The following is a 15,000-nucleotide window of genomic DNA, read 5'->3' as shown; positions in this document are numbered from 1 at the left end:
GGCCCAAGGGGTAGACCTGGCCGCCCCTTGCCGGCCCAAGGGGTAGACCTGGCCGCCCCTTGCCGGCCCAAGGGGTAGACCTGGCCTCCCCTTGCCGGCCCAAGGGGTAGACCTGGCCGCCCCTTGCCGGCCCAAGGGGTAGACCTGGCCTCCCCTTGCCGGCCCAAGGGGTAGACCTGGCCGCCCCTTGCCGGCCCAAGGGGTAGACCTGGCCTCCCCTTGCCGGCCCAAGGGGTAGACCTGGCCTCCCCTTGCCGGCCCAAGGGGTAGACCTGGCCTCCCCTTGCCGGCCCAAGGGGTAGACCTGGCCTCCCCTTGCCGGCCCAAGGGGTAGACCTGGCCGCCCCTTGCCGGCCCAAGGGGTAGACCTGGCCTCCCCTTGCCGGCCCAAGGGGTAGACCTGGCCTCCCCTTGCCGGCCCAGGGGTAGACCTGGCCGCCCCTTGCCGGCCCAAGGGGTAGACCTGGCCGCCCCTTGCCGGCCCAAGGGGTAGACCTGGCCGCCCCTTGCCGGCCCAAGGGGTAGACCTGGCCGCCCCTTGCCGGCCCAAGGGGTAGACCTGGCCTCCCCTTGCCGGCCCAAGGGGTAGACCTGGCCTCCCCTTGCCGGCCCAAGGGGTAGACCTGGCCGCCCCTTGCCGGCCCAAGGGGTAGACCTGGCCTCCCCTTGCCGGCCCAAGGGGTAGACCTGGCCTCCCCTTGCCGGCCCAAGGGGTAGACCTGGCCTCCCCTTGCCGGCCCAAGGGGTAGACCTGGCCTCCCCTTGCCGGCCCAAGGGGTAGACCTGGCCTCCCCTTGCCGGCCCAAGGGGTAGACCTGGCCTCCCCTTGCCGGCCCAAGGGGTAGACCTGGCCTCCCCTTGCCGGCCCAAGGGGTAGACCTGGCCGCCCCTTGCCGGCCCAAGGGGTAGACCTGGCCTCCCCTTGCCGGCCCAAGGGGTAGACCTGGCCTCCCCTTGCCGGCCCAAGGGGTAGACCTGGCCTCCCCTTGCCGGCCCAAGGGGTAGACCTGGCCTCCCCTTGCCGGCCCAAGGGGTAGACCTGGCCGCCCCTTGCCGGCCCAAGGGGTAGACCTGGCCTCCCCTTGCCGGCCCAAGGGGTAGACCTGGCCTCCCCTTGCCGGCCCAGGGGTAGACCTGGCCGCCCCTTGCCGGCCCAAGGGGTAGACCTGGCCGCCCCTTGCCGGCCCAAGGGGTAGACCTGGCCGCCCCTTGCCGGCCCAAGGGGTAGACCTGGCCTCCCCTTGCCGGCCCAAGGGGTAGACCTGGCCTCCCCTTGCCGGCCCAAGGGGTAGACCTGGCCTCCCCTTGCCGGCCCAAGGGGTAGACCTGGCCGCCCCTTGCCGGCCCAAGGGGTAGACCTGGCCTCCCCTTGCCGGCCCAAGGGGTAGACCTGGCCTCCCCTTGCCGGCCCAAGGGGTAGACCTGGCCTCCCCTTGCCGGCCCAAGGGGTAGACCTGGCCTCCCCTTGCCGGCCCAAGGGGTAGACCTGGCCGCCCCTTGCCGGCCCAAGGGGTAGACCTGGCCTCCCCTTGCCGGCCCAAGGGGTAGACCTGGCCTCCCCTTGCCGGCCCAGGGGTAGACCTGGCCGCCCCTTGCCGGCCCAAGGGGTAGACCTGGCCGCCCCTTGCCGGCCCAAGGGGTAGACCTGGCCGCCCCTTGCCGGCCCAAGGGGTAGACCTGGCCGCCCCTTGCCGGCCCAAGGGGTAGACCTGGCCTCCCCTTGCCGGCCCAAGGGGTAGACCTGGCCTCCCCTTGCCGGCCCAAGGGGTAGACCTGGCCGCCCCTTGCCGGCCCAAGGGGTAGACCTGGCCTCCCCTTGCCGGCCCAAGGGGTAGACCTGGCCTCCCCTTGCCGGCCCAAGGGGTAGACCTGGCCTCCCCTTGCCGGCCCAAGGGGTAGACCTGGCCTCCCCTTGCCGGCCCAAGGGGTAGACCTGGCCGCCCCTTGCCGGCCCAAGGGGTAGACCTGGCCTCCCCTTGCCGGCCCAAGGGGTAGACCTGGCCTCCCCTTGCCGGCCCAGGGGTAGACCTGGCCGCCCCTTGCCGGCCCAAGGGGTAGACCTGGCCGCCCCTTGCCGGCCCAAGGGGTAGACCTGGCCGCCCCTTGCCGGCCCAAGGGGTAGACCTGGCCTCCCCTTGCCGGCCCAAGGGGTAGACCTGGCCTCCCCTTGCCGGCCCAAGGGGTAGACCTGGCCTCCCCTTGCCGGCCCAAGGGGTAGACCTGGCCTCCCCTTGCCGGCCCAAGGGGTAGACCTGGCCTCCCCTTGCCGGCCCAAGGGGTAGACCTGGCCTCCCCTTGCCGGCCCAAGGGGTAGACCTGGCCGCCCCTTGCCGGCCCAAGGGGTAGACCTGGCCGCCCCTTGCCGGCCCAAGGGGTAGACCTGGCCTCCCCTTGCCGGCCCAAGGGGTAGACCTGGCCGCCCCTTGCCGGCCCAAGGGGTAGACCTGGCCGCCCCTTGCCGGCCCAAGGGGTAGACCTGGCCGCCCCTTGCCGGCCCAAGGGGTAGACCTGGCCGCCCCTTGCCGGCCCAAGGGGTAGACCTGGCCTCCCCTTGCCGGCCCAAGGGGTAGACCTGGCCTCCCCTTGCCGGCCCAAGGGGTAGACCTGGCCACCTTACCTGACCGTCCAGAGCAGTCCTGGCATCCCTACCTGATGCTCCAGACTTAGCTTGGCGTCCCATGCCGACACTCCGGTGTAGTACCATTACCCCTACCCGGCAGCCAGGGGTAGTACCCGTAACCCTCATTGGTACTCCGGGGTAGTACCAGTACCCCCACCCTTCAGCCAGGGGTAGTACCCGTAACCCCCACCTGTACTCTTTGGTAGTACCCGTATACCCCCGCCCGGTACTCCGGGGCAGTACCCGCATACCCCCGCCCGGTACTCCGGGGAAGTACCCATATACCCCCGCCCGGTACTCCGGGGCAGTACCCGCATACCCCCGCCCGGTACTCCGGGGAAGTACCCATATACCTCCACCCGGTACTCCGGGGCAGTACCCGCATACCCCCGCCCGGTACTCCGGGGCAGCACCCCTATGCCCCCGCCCGGTACTCCGGGGCAGTACCCGTATGCCCCCGCCCGGTACTCCGGGGTACTACCCGTAACCCCCACCTGTACTCCTTGGTAGTACCCGTATACCCCCGCCCGGTACTCCGGGGCAGTACCCGTGTACCCCCGCCAGTACTCCGGGGCAGTACCCATATACCTCCACCCGGTACTCCGGGGCAGTACCCGCATACCCCCGCCCGGTACTCCGGGGCAGTACCGGTACCCCCGCCCGGTACTCCGGGGTACTACCCGTAACCCGCACCTGTACTCCTTCCTTGGTAGTACCCGTATACCCCCGCCCGGTACTCCGGGGCAGTACCCGCATACCCCCGCCCGGTACTCCGGGGCAGTACCGGTACCCCCGCCCAGTACTCCGGGGTGCTACCCGTAACCCCCACCTGTACTCCTTCCTTGGTTGTACCCGTATACCCCCGCCCGGTACTCCGGGGCAGTACCCGCATACCCCCGCCCGGTACTCCGGGGCAGTACCGGTACCCCCGCCCGGTACTCCGGGGTGCTACCCGTAACCCCCACCTGTACTCCTTCCTTGGTAGTACCCGTATACCCCCGCCCGGTACTCCGGGGCAGTACCCGCATACCCCCGCCCGGTACTCCGGGGAAGTACCCATATACCTCCACCCGGTACTCCGGGGCAGTACCCGCATACCCCCGCCCGGTACTCTGGGGCAGTACCCGTATGCCCCCGCCCGGTACTCCGGGGTACTACCCGTAACCCCCACCTGTGCTCCTTCGTAGTACCCGTATACCCCCGTCCTGTACTCCTTGGTAGTACCCGTATACCGCCGCCCGGTACCCCGGGGTAGTACCCGTGTACCCCCGTCAGTACTCCGGGGCAGTACCGGTACCCCCGCCCGGTACGCCGGGGGAAAAACTGCTGTCCCTACGGGCGCGCGAGTTTAGACCCAGCCTTCCTACCCGACCCTCCGCCTTACGCCCGGTGTCCCCAGGCGACGTTCCGGGATAGAACCCGTTCCCCCACCAGTACTCTGGGCCCGTGGCGGAACCCTTTGTGATGCGCCGGAGTTCTACCTGCTGTCCCTACGGGCACGCGGCGATGGATCCCGGCCCCCCATCCTGACCCTCCAGGGTAGGCCCGGCCACCCTACCTGACCCTCCGGGGTCAGCCCGGTATCCCTACCCGACGCTCCGGGGTAGGCCTGGCGCCCCTACCTCATCCTCCGGGGTAGTACCCGTACCCCTACCGGTGCTCCGGGATACACCTGCTGTCCCTACAGGCGCTCCGGGGTAGGCCCGGCCACCCTACCTGACCCTCTGGGGTCAGCCCGGTGTCCCTACCCGACGCTCCGGGGTACGCCTGGCGCCCCTACCTCATGCTCCGGGGTAGTACCGGTACCCCTACCGGTGCTCCGGGGTACACCTGCTGTCCCTACAGGCGCTCCGGGGTAGGCCCGGCCACCCTACCTGACCCTCCGGGGTCAGCCCGGTATCCCTACCCGACGCTCCGGGGTAGGCCTGGCGCCCCTACCTCATGCTCCGGGGTAGTGCCGGTACCCCTGCCGGTGCTCCGGGGTACACCTGCGGTCCCTACAGGCGCTCCGGGGTAGGCCCAGCCACCCTACCTGACCCTCTGGGGTCAGCCCGGTATCCCTACCCGACGCTCCGGGGTAGGCCTGGCGCCCCTACCTCATCCTCCGGGGTAGTACCCGTACCCCTACCGGTGCTCCGGGATACACCTGCTGTCCCTACAGGCGCTCCGGGGTAGGCCCGGCCACCCTACCTGACCCTCCGGGGTCAGCCCGGTGTCCCTACCCGACGCTCCGGGGTACGCCTGGCGCCCCTACCTCATGCTCCGGGGTAGTGCCGGTACCCCTACCGGTGCTCCGGGGTACACCTGCGGTCCCTACAGGCGCTCCGGGGTAGGCCCGGCCACCCTACCTGACCCTCCGGGGTCAGCCCGGTATCCCTACCCGACGCTCCGGGGTAGGCCTGGCGCCCCTACCTCATCCTCCGGGGTAGTGCCGGTACCCCTGCCGGTGCTCCGGGGTACACCTGCGGTCCCTACAGGCGCTCCGGGGTAGGCCCGGCCACCCTACCTGACCCTCCGGGGTCAGCCCGGTATCCCTACCCGACGCTCCGGGGTAGGCCTGGCGCCCCTACCTCATCCTCCGGGGTAGTACCCGTACCCCTACCGGTGCTCCGGGATACACCTGCGGTCCCTACAGGCGCTCCGGGGTAGGCCCGGCCACCCTACCTGACCCTCTGGGGTCAGCCCGGTGTCCCTACCCGACGCTCCGGGGTAGGCCTGGCGCCCCTACCTCATCCTCCGGGGTAGTGCCGGTACCCCTGCCGGTGCTCCGGGGTACACCTGCGGTCCCTACAGGCGCTCCGGGGTAGGCCCGGCCACCCTACCTGACCCTCCGGGGTCAGCCCGGTATCCCTACCCGACGCTCCGGGGTAGGCCTGGCGCCCCTACCTCATCCTCCGGGGTAGTGCCGGTACCCCTGCCGGTGCTCCGGGGTACACCTGCGGTCCCTACAGGCGCTCCGGGGTAGGCCCGGCCACCCTACCTGACCCTCCGGGGTCAGCCCGGTATCCCTACCCGACGCTCCGGGGTAGGCCTGGCGCCCCTACCTCATCCTCCGGGGTAGTGCCGGTACCCCTGCCGGTGCTCCGGGGTACACCTGCGGTCCCTACAGGCGCTCCGGGGTAGGCCCGGCCACCCTACCTGACCCTCCGGGGTCAGCCCGGTATCCCTACCCGACGCTCCGGGGTAGGCCTGGCGCCCCTACCTCATCCTCCGGGGTAGTGCCGGTACCCCTGCCGGTGCTCCGGGGTACACCTGCGGTCCCTACAGGCGCTCCGGGGTAGGCCCGGCCACCCTACCTGACCCTCCGGGGTCAGCCCGGTATCCCTACCCGACGCTCCGGGGTAGGCCTGGCGCCCCTACCTCATCCTCCGGGGTAGTGCCGGTACCCCTGCCGGTGCTCCGGGGTACACCTGCGGTCCCTACAGGCGCTCCGGGGTAGGCCCGGCCACCCTACCTGACCCTCCGGGGTCAGCCCGGTATCCCTACCCGACGCTCCGGGGTAGGCCTGGCGCCCCTACCTCATCCTCCGGGGTAGTGCCGGTACCCCTGCCGGTGCTCCGGGGTACACCTGCGGTCCCTACAGGCGCTCCGGGGTAGGCCCGGCCACCCTACCTGACCCTCTGGGGTCAGCCCGGTGTCCCTACCCGACGCTCCGGGGTAGGCCTGGCGCCCCTACCTCATCCTCCGGGGTAGTGCCGGTACCCCTGCCGGTGCTCCGGGGTACACCTGCGGTCCCTACAGGCGCTCCGGGGTAGGCCCGGCCACCCTACCTGACCCTCCGGGGTCAGCCCGGTATCCCTACCCGACGCTCCGGGGTAGGCCTGGCGCCCCTACCTCATCCTCCGGGGTAGTGCCGGTACCCCTGCCGGTGCTCCGGGGTACACCTGCGGTCCCTACAGGCGCTCCGGGGTAGGCCCGGCCACCCTACCTGACCCTCTGGGGTCAGCCCGGTGTCCCTACCCGACGCTCCGGGGTAGGCCTGGCGCCCCTACCTCATCCTCCGGGGTAGTGCCGGTACCCCTGCCGGTGCTCCGGGGTACACCTGCGGTCCCTACAGGCGCTCCGGGGTAGGCCCGGCCACCCTACCTGACCCTCCGGGGTCAGCCCGGTATCCCTACCCGACGCTCCGGGGTAGGCCTGGCGCCCCTACCTCATCCTCCGGGGTAGTGCCGGTACCCCTGCCGGTGCTCCGGGGTACACCTGCGGTCCCTACAGGCGCTCCGGGGTAGGCCCGGCCACCCTACCTGACCCTCCGGGGTCAGCCCGGTGTCCCTACCCGACGCTCCGGGGTAGGCCTGGCGCCCCTACCTCATCCTCCGGGGTAGTGCCGGTACCCCTGCCGGTGCTCCGGGGTACACCTGCGGTCCCTACAGGCGCTCCGGGGTAGGCCCGGCCACCCTACCTGACCCTCCGGGGTCAGCCCGGTGTCCCTACCCGACGCTCCGGGGTAGGCCTGGCGCCCCTACCTCATCCTCCGGGGTAGTGCCGGTACCCCTGCCGGTGCTCCGGGGTACACCTGCGGTCCCTACAGGCGCTCCGGGGTAGGCCCGGCCACCCTACCTGACCCTCTGGGGTCATCCCGGTGTCCCTACCCGACGCTCCGGGGTAGGCCTGGCGCCCCTACCTCATCCTCCGGGGTAGTGCTGGTACCCCTACCGGTGCTCCGGGGTACACCTGCGGTCCCTACAGGCGCTCCGGGGTAGGCCCGGCCACCCTACCTGACTTTCTGGGGGTCAGCCCGGTATCCCTACCTGATGCTCCGGGGTAGTCCTGGCCTCCTTACCTGTGTCTCCGGGTAAACCTGGCCACGCTGCAGGGTCGGCCTGCACTCCCTGGCCGCGCTACGGGCCGGTCCTGATTAGTGTATTAAGACCGCTCCGCGATTCCACTTTCTTAAAATTTATTGTGTCTGACAGCTTGTCTTTTACCACGCACGCAGGCAGGCAGGCAGGCAGGCAGGCACGCGTCAAAAACGTGAGAGCAAAGCGTTACCCACAGTCGGAGTACTTTATCGGTAACGACTTCTTCGGGAAGAGGCGCCGACGCTGCTCTCTCGTCTCTGTACGAGTCGGTGGCCGTCCGGGTACCGCGTGGCACCGTTGGCGTGGGATCCGCTCCTAAACGAATACAGAAGAATCGATACGCTATGAATCGTCATCGATTGAAGTTATTAACAGTTGACGAGCGATGCTGGATTGTATCGTTTATGGAGCGTCACCTACCGACTGATTTAGCGCTACGCGGTAATACGCTTTCTGGCAGTTCCTTAAATAACAAAACTCATTCGTTCACGCACGCTAGGTGTGCGTCCCTTCGTTAATAGCCGGAGAAGGAATACGTACGTACGTACGTACGTACCTACCAGCGGATCGTCACGGATTGAATATGACTCGATTAGTAGTCACCAGTATTATAAATTACCGACTCCTAAAGTCTGATTGCGGCACTCCTTTAGGACCTTGCGACGCTCTTGGTTAACGTTAGCGTTCTCCGGCCCCTGCGTTATCGCGCATTAACTGTTCATTGGCCTCCGAGGGACGGCGGTCTCGCAGGCCTCTGAAGAAAGCCAGTCGGCTGCCTGACAAGCGGTCCCTGTGGCCGAGGCCGACTTAGCCGAGCATCCTCGGAGACGACGAGCTCGCGTGGCCGCCGTGCCGGCTGACCGGCCCACCCCGGGGCCGTTTCCCCCCCGCTCCCGTCGCCGAAGGAGCGCGCCCCCCGCCACCGCCTAAGGCCGCTGGGACCTTCCTCACCGCTCGAACGCATCCCGCCGGCGACGGAGCCGCTGATGCCCCTCTGTCGGAAGCGCGGCGCGCCTCTCCGGCAGCCCTGGCTGGGGCCCTGGAGCCCCAGGTCTCTGCCCAGGCCGAGGCACGCGGCTGCTGCTTTGCCAGGGACGGGTCCGACCGGGAGCCGAGCGCATCGCCCGTAGGCAGGCACGGGCGCAGGCCGGACGTCGAAGCGGCCGACCACCCGGGCTGTAACAGAGAAAGCGGCGTTAGCGACACCGTTACAAATCTTTCTCATTTCCACCTGCGTGCGCGCCCGCACCCCGCCAAAACAGGCCCCCGGCCCGAACGCCCACCGCCTGCTGCTGCAGCCGCTCACCCGCCCTTAGACACACGCACGCGCACGCACGCACTGCCCCCCCCCATTCGAGTCCCCGCCCCAAACACCTCCCGCCCGCCACCGCACCCACTCGCACGGGGCTACACACGTGCGCACCCCCCCCCCCGCAACCGGCCCCCCCCAGCCCAAACCCTCCACCCGCTGCCCCGCTCACAGTCGTGCGCTCAAAACGCACACGCGCGCAGCCCCCCCCCCCCCCCGCCCGAAACAGGGCCCCGGGCCGACACCCCCCACCCCCGTCACCCCGGGCCCGCCGCTGCACGCACACACACACCGCCCCCCCGCCCTCCCGCCACGCAGTTCGCGCCGAGCCTGGCTGCCCCTGCTCCCCCCTTCCGCCACCAGGCTTGCCGCCCCCGGTGGTGGAAGGCGGGAGACTTTAGGACCCTGCGGCGTCCCTGCCGGCTCCGTGCCCGGGCGGGAGAGGGGAGCCCCCCCGGTGCCCTGCCGTCTCTAAACCCCAGCTGCCGAGTCCCTATCCTGCCGCACCCGTGGCCCCGCTCCCGCCTTTCTTTCTCAGCCAGCCACGCACTCGCCCTGCTCCACTCCCGCCCGCCCCCGCCGCGGGGGGAAAACTAAAGGACCGGGGGGGTGGGACGGGGACGGGGACGGGGGAGAGAAGTAAAAAAAATAAAACTCCAACCGATCCAAACAGAAGCCTTCTCCGAAAAGACACACCGTCCCCCCTCGCCAGCCTGCCTCTGCGCCAGGCTCCCCGCCTGCTCGCCAGCCGCTCTCGCCCTGCTCCACTCCCGCCCGCCCCCGCCGCGGGGGGAAAACTAAACGACCGGGGGGGGGGGGGACGGGGACGGGGACGGGGACGGGGGAGAGAAGTAAAAAAAATAAAACTCCAACCGATCCAAACAGAAGCCTTCTCCGAAAAGACACACCGTCCCCCCTCGCCAGCCTGCCTCTGCGCCAGGCTCCCCGCCTGCTCGCCAGCCGCTCTCGCCCTGCTCCATTCCTGCCCGCCCCCGCCGCGGGGGGAAAACTAAACGACCGGGGGGGGGGGGGACGGGGACGGGGACGGGGACGGGGGAGAGAAGTAAAAAAAATAAAACTCCAACCGATCCAAACAGAAGCCTTCTCCGAAAAGACACACCGTCCCCCCTCGCCAGCCTGCCTCTGCGCCAGGCTCCCCGCCTGCTCGCCAGCCGCTCTCGCCCTGCTCCACTCCTGCCCGCCCCCGCCGCGGGGGGAAAACTAAACGACCGGGGGGGGGGGGACGGGGACGGGGACGGGGACGGGGGAGAGAAGTAAAAAAAATAAAACTCCAACCGATCCAAACAGAAGCCTTCTCCGAAAAGACACACCGTCCCCCCTCGCCAGCCTACCTCTGCGCCAGGCTCCCCGCCTGCTCGCCAGCCGCTCTCGCCCCCCCTCTTTTCTAGCCTCCTTTCCCCGCCGCTGCTGCCGCCGCGACTGAGCAGCAGACCGTTGCCGTGGCGGGAAACACCACAGTTTCCGGGGGCCCCGTTGCCGGGCTGCAGACCACCCCACCCAGCCACCCGCCCCCCAACCCCCCGTCTCCAGGGCGCCGGAAAGTCTGTGATCGGGTGGGGCCGGGGGAGGGGGGGGGGGGGGGGGGCTGCACCTACTGGCCTGCAGGTCCGGGACTGCAGCGCGGGGAGGGAGGGGGAGCACACCGGTGCAGGGGTGCGTGTAGCTGTGTGTGCCTGCGTCGCGTTCTGTGTGTGTGTGTGTGTGTGTGTGCGCGCGCCTCTGAGCGCGCGTGTGTCACCGGGGGGGGGGGGGTGGCAGTGCCTGCAGGATCGCAGATATGTATTTTAAAGTATTTATTTTATGAAAAAAAAGGAAAACGTCAAAAAAACACCAAAAAAAAACAGGCGGGGGGGGGGAGAAAAATTAAAAACAACCCCCCAAAAAAAGCCCAAGACCGCAAAAACCAAAACCAAAAGTCGGCGAGCACCCAGCAGCGCCGGGACCCGAACCTGAACCTGGCAAGGGGCTACCAGTCCTGAAGGCACCCAGTGAACAGCGAACTCGCGCCGGGGAGCCGGGCAGTTTGTGCCGGGGGCTGCCACCTCTGCCCGGACCCCGCCGACAGAATATGGTTGGGGGGGGGGGGGGCAGCAGCGGAGCAGAGGGGCTGGCTGGTGTGGTGAAGCTGGCAAGTGCCTGGCAGCCACCGGCTCGGAATAGGTGCGTGCACGTGCATGAGAACGACGAGGGTGGGGGGGGGGGGTGTGTGTGTCAGGAAACAAAAATTATTTTGAAAACTGGTTGTCGTTAATATTGTATTAATATTTCCCGCCGGAATCAATAAAGGTGAAATAACTCTTGCATCAGACAGTACGTTTAAACGTGCTCCCTTGGTGTAGAAGTGGTTCAAACTCGGGAAGGGGAGGGGGAAAGAAATGCCGTCCGGGAGAACCGGGAGAGGGTGGCCCTTTTAATCAGATTTGCTAAAATCTCAAAAGAAAGGAAAAAAAAAAAAAAACCGAAAAAAACGAACCAAAAACAGGCGCACCTGCCCCCCCCGCCCCCCCCCGCCCAAGGGGCACCGAACGGCTGCCAGGTCTACCCGGCTCCGCGGGCGGCCGCCAGGTCTACCCGGCTCCGGAGGCCGGCGCGGCCGCCGGCGGCGCCCGGAGGACGCGGGGTGTCGCTGCCGCAGCGGCCGGTGAAAAGGGCCGCCAGGTCTACCCGGCTCCGCGGGCGGCCGCCAGGTCTACCCGGCTCCGGAGGCCGGCGCGGCCGCCGGCGGCGCCCGGAGGACGCGGGGTGTCGCTGCCGCAGCGGCCGGTGAAAAGGGCCGCCAGGTCTACCCGGCTCCGCGGGCGGCCGCCAGGTCTACCCGGCTCCGGAGGCCGGCGCGGCCGCCGGCGGCGCCCGGAGGACGCGGGGTGTCGCTGCCGCAGCGGCCGGTGAAAAGGGCCGCCAGGTCTACCCGGCTCCGCGGGCGGCCGCCAGGTCTACCCGGCTCCGGAGGCCGGCGCGGCCGCCGGCGGCGCCCGGAGGACGCGGGGTGTCGCTGCCGCAGCGGCCGGTGAAAAGGGCTGCCAGGTCTACCCGGCTCCGCGGGCGGCCGCCAGGTCTACCCGGCTCCGGAGGCCGGCGCGGCCGCCGGCGGCGCCCGGAGGACGCGGGGTGTCGCTGCCGCAGCGGCCGGTGAAAAGAGCCGCCAGGTCTACCCGGCTCCGCGGGCGGCCGCCAGGTCTACCCGGCTCCGGAGGCCGGCGCGGCCGCCGGCGGCGCCCGGAGGACGCGGGGTGTCGCTGCCGCAGCGGCCGGTGAAAAGAGCCGCCAGGTCTACCCGGCTCCGCGGGCGGCCGCCAGGTCTACCCGGCTCCGGAGGCCGGCGCGGCCGCCGGCGGCGCCCGGAGGACGCGGGGTGTCGCTGCCGCAGCGGCCGGTGAAAAGAGCCGCCAGGTCTACCCGGCTCCGGCGGGACTTAGCCGCATTTCGGGGGCGGGGAGGTAGACCTGATAGCCCCGCCACTTTCTCGGAGCTGGCCAAGGGGTCGCTGTTTTTCGCTGCCTCCAGTTACGTCATCGTAAAAGTCGGTGTCATTGGCGGGTCTCCCCGGTGGGCAGGGACGGCACTCTTGGAGCCGGCCGGGGGCGGGGACGTGATCTCCCGTACTATAGGAGGTAGTGGTGACTCGTGCACGGAGCAGCGCTAGTGAGCGGCTGCAAGGCTTACGGCTCAGCCGGCGAAGTGGAGCGCTGGGCGGCCGTTGTGGTGGTGGTTTTGCCTGGTGGTTCGGCTCGTTTTCTGTCTGTTCGGCCGGTTGGTCTCTCCCGGTGTTTTCCAAGTAAGCCAGCCGGGCGCCTGCGAGGGTCTGGCAGGCTGGCGGTGGCTGTTGACCCGAGTGGTGCGAGAGGTGCAAAGGTGGATTCCGCAGGGCATAGCCCGGTGGCCGGCGGCGGCCACCGGCACTCGAACGCTGGAAGACCGGGTGGAGCCGAGCCTGCCTCGGCTTTCCCCCGGCCCCGGAGGGCCCGATGATGGCAAAGGTGGAGCGCTGGTATATGCGAGGGCAGCTGCCCGTGAGCATCCAGCCCGCCGCGGCTGCCGCCGCCTCCTGAGGGCCTGGTGATGGGCGGGCGAGGTGGCGGCACCTCGTCCTTTGACTCTGGCCTTAAGCTGGAGCGGGCAGAGCGGCAGCCGGTCCCGGTGGCTGGCAGCCGGATGCAGACGGCTGGGGGTTCTCGTGCGTGCCGCAGCTTCCCCCCAGCCCCCGAGGGCCCGATGATGGCACAGGTGAGAGGCCGCAGCGCCTCGTCCTGTTTTTGCCGGCATGAGCCACGCGTGGGCGGCCTGTGGTGTCCGGCCTGCCCCGGCTTGCCTGGTTGCAGGAGGGCTCGGTGGAAAGGTCTGCAGCGCTGTACCGGGTTTAGAGGTGGCGGCACCTCATCGCGTTTTCTCCGGCCTTAAGCTGGAGCCCATGCACGAATTGGGCAGAGTGCAAGCGGCAGCCGGTCCCGGTGGCTGGCAGCCGGATGCAGACGGCTGGGGGTTCTCGTGCGTGCCGCAGCTTCCCCCAGCCCCCGAGGGCCCGATGATGGCACAGGTGAGAGGCCGCAGCGCCTCGTCCTGTTTCTGCCGGCATGAGCCACGCGTGGGCGGCCTGTGGTGTCCGGCCTGCCCCGGCTTGCCTGGTTGCAGGAGGGCTCGGTGGAAAGGTCTGCAGCGCTGTACCGGGTTAGAGGTGGCGGCACCTCATCGCGTTTTCTCCGGCCTTAAGCTGGAGCCCATGCACGAATTGGGCAGAGTGCAAGCGGCAGCCGGTCCCGGTGGCTGGCAGCCGGATGCAGACGGCTGGGGGTTCTCGTGCGTGCCGCAGCTTCCCCCAGCCCCCGAGGGCCCGATGATGGCACAGGTGAGAGGCCGCAGCGCCTCGTCCTGTTTCTGCCGGCATGAGCCACGCGTGGGCGGCCTGTGGTGTCCGGCCTGCCCCGGCTTGCCTGGTTGCAGGAGGGCTCGGTGGAAAGGTCTGCAGCGCTGTACCGGGTTAGAGGTGGCGGCACCTCATCGCGTTTTCTCCGGCCTTAAGCTGGAGCCCGCGAAGCGGGAAGAAAAGTGCGGCTGTACCTGGTGGCTGGCAAGTCGAACGCAGGCGGCTGGGGTTGTCTCGCTTCTGTGGCATTCCCCCAGGCCCCGAACACCCGTGCGCGGCATGGGTCCAGGTGCCTTTTTTTTCCCCGACGGCAAGCGGTTGCCTGTGGGGCGGGCAAAGACCGGCAGCCGGTGGCGGTTGCCGGCACTCGAACGCTGGAGGAGCTGGGGGAGTTGAGCCTGCTGTGGCCATCCCCCGGTCCCGTTACCTTCCTCAAGGGAATCGTTGTCTGGAGCCGGGTGGCCCGTGGCACCTCCCGCTCCACGATTTGACTGATCCAGACCCACAGGCAGCGCCCGCTGAGGCGTCCTCGGGTGCGTCGGAGAGCCTCCACGGCGGGCCGGCTCTGCCGGTGTTCAGGCCGTTGGAGCACCTCTCGCAGGCGTTGCCCTCACTCGCACGCAGAGCCCCCGCACCTGCCGTCCGCCCCCGGTTGGCGACGGGTGCGAGTGGCCGTCGCTGTCCCAGGACTCGTGGCCGTGGGGCCTCCGCTCCTTCCTCCGTTCCCTTCCCTTACTGATCGATGAGGCGTTTAGGGCGCGTCGGAGGGGCTTCCCGGCGGGCCGGCTCTGCCGGTGTTCAGGCCGGCGTTGCACCTCTCCGCAGACGTTGCCCTCTCACTCGCACGCAGAGCCCCCGCACCTGCCGTCCGCCCCCGGTTGGCGATGGGTGCGAGTGGCCGTCGCTGTCCCAGGACTCGTGGCCGTGGGGCCTCCGCTCCTTCCTCCGTTCCCTTCCCTTACTGATCGATGAGGCGTTTAGGGCGCGTCGGAGGGGCTTCCCGGCGGGCCGGCTCTGCCGGTGTTCAGGCCGGCGTTGCACCTCTCCGCAGACGTTGCCCTCTCACTCGCACGCAGAGCCCCCGCACCTGCCGTCCGCCCCCGGTTGGCGATGGGTGCGAGTGGCCGTCGCTGTCCCAGGACTCGTGGCCGTGGGGCCTCCGCTCCTTCCTCCGTTCCCTTCCCTTACTGATCGATGAGGCGTTTAGGGCGCGTCGGAGGGGCTTCCCGGCGGGCCGGCTCTGCCGGTGTTCAGGCCGGCGTTGCACCTCTCCGCAGACGTTGCCCTCTCACTCGCACGCAGAGCCCCCGCACCTGCCGTCCGCCCCCGGTTGGCGATGGGTGCGAGTGGCCGTCGCTGTCCCAGGACTCGTGGCCGTGGGGCCTCC

Source organism: Buteo buteo, unplaced genomic scaffold, assembly GCF_964188355.1.
Source record: "Buteo buteo unplaced genomic scaffold, bButBut1.hap1.1 HAP1_SCAFFOLD_51, whole genome shotgun sequence".
Taxonomy (NCBI): Eukaryota; Metazoa; Chordata; class Aves; order Accipitriformes; family Accipitridae; genus Buteo; species Buteo buteo.
Note: the sequence above shows the minus strand (reverse complement) of the source record.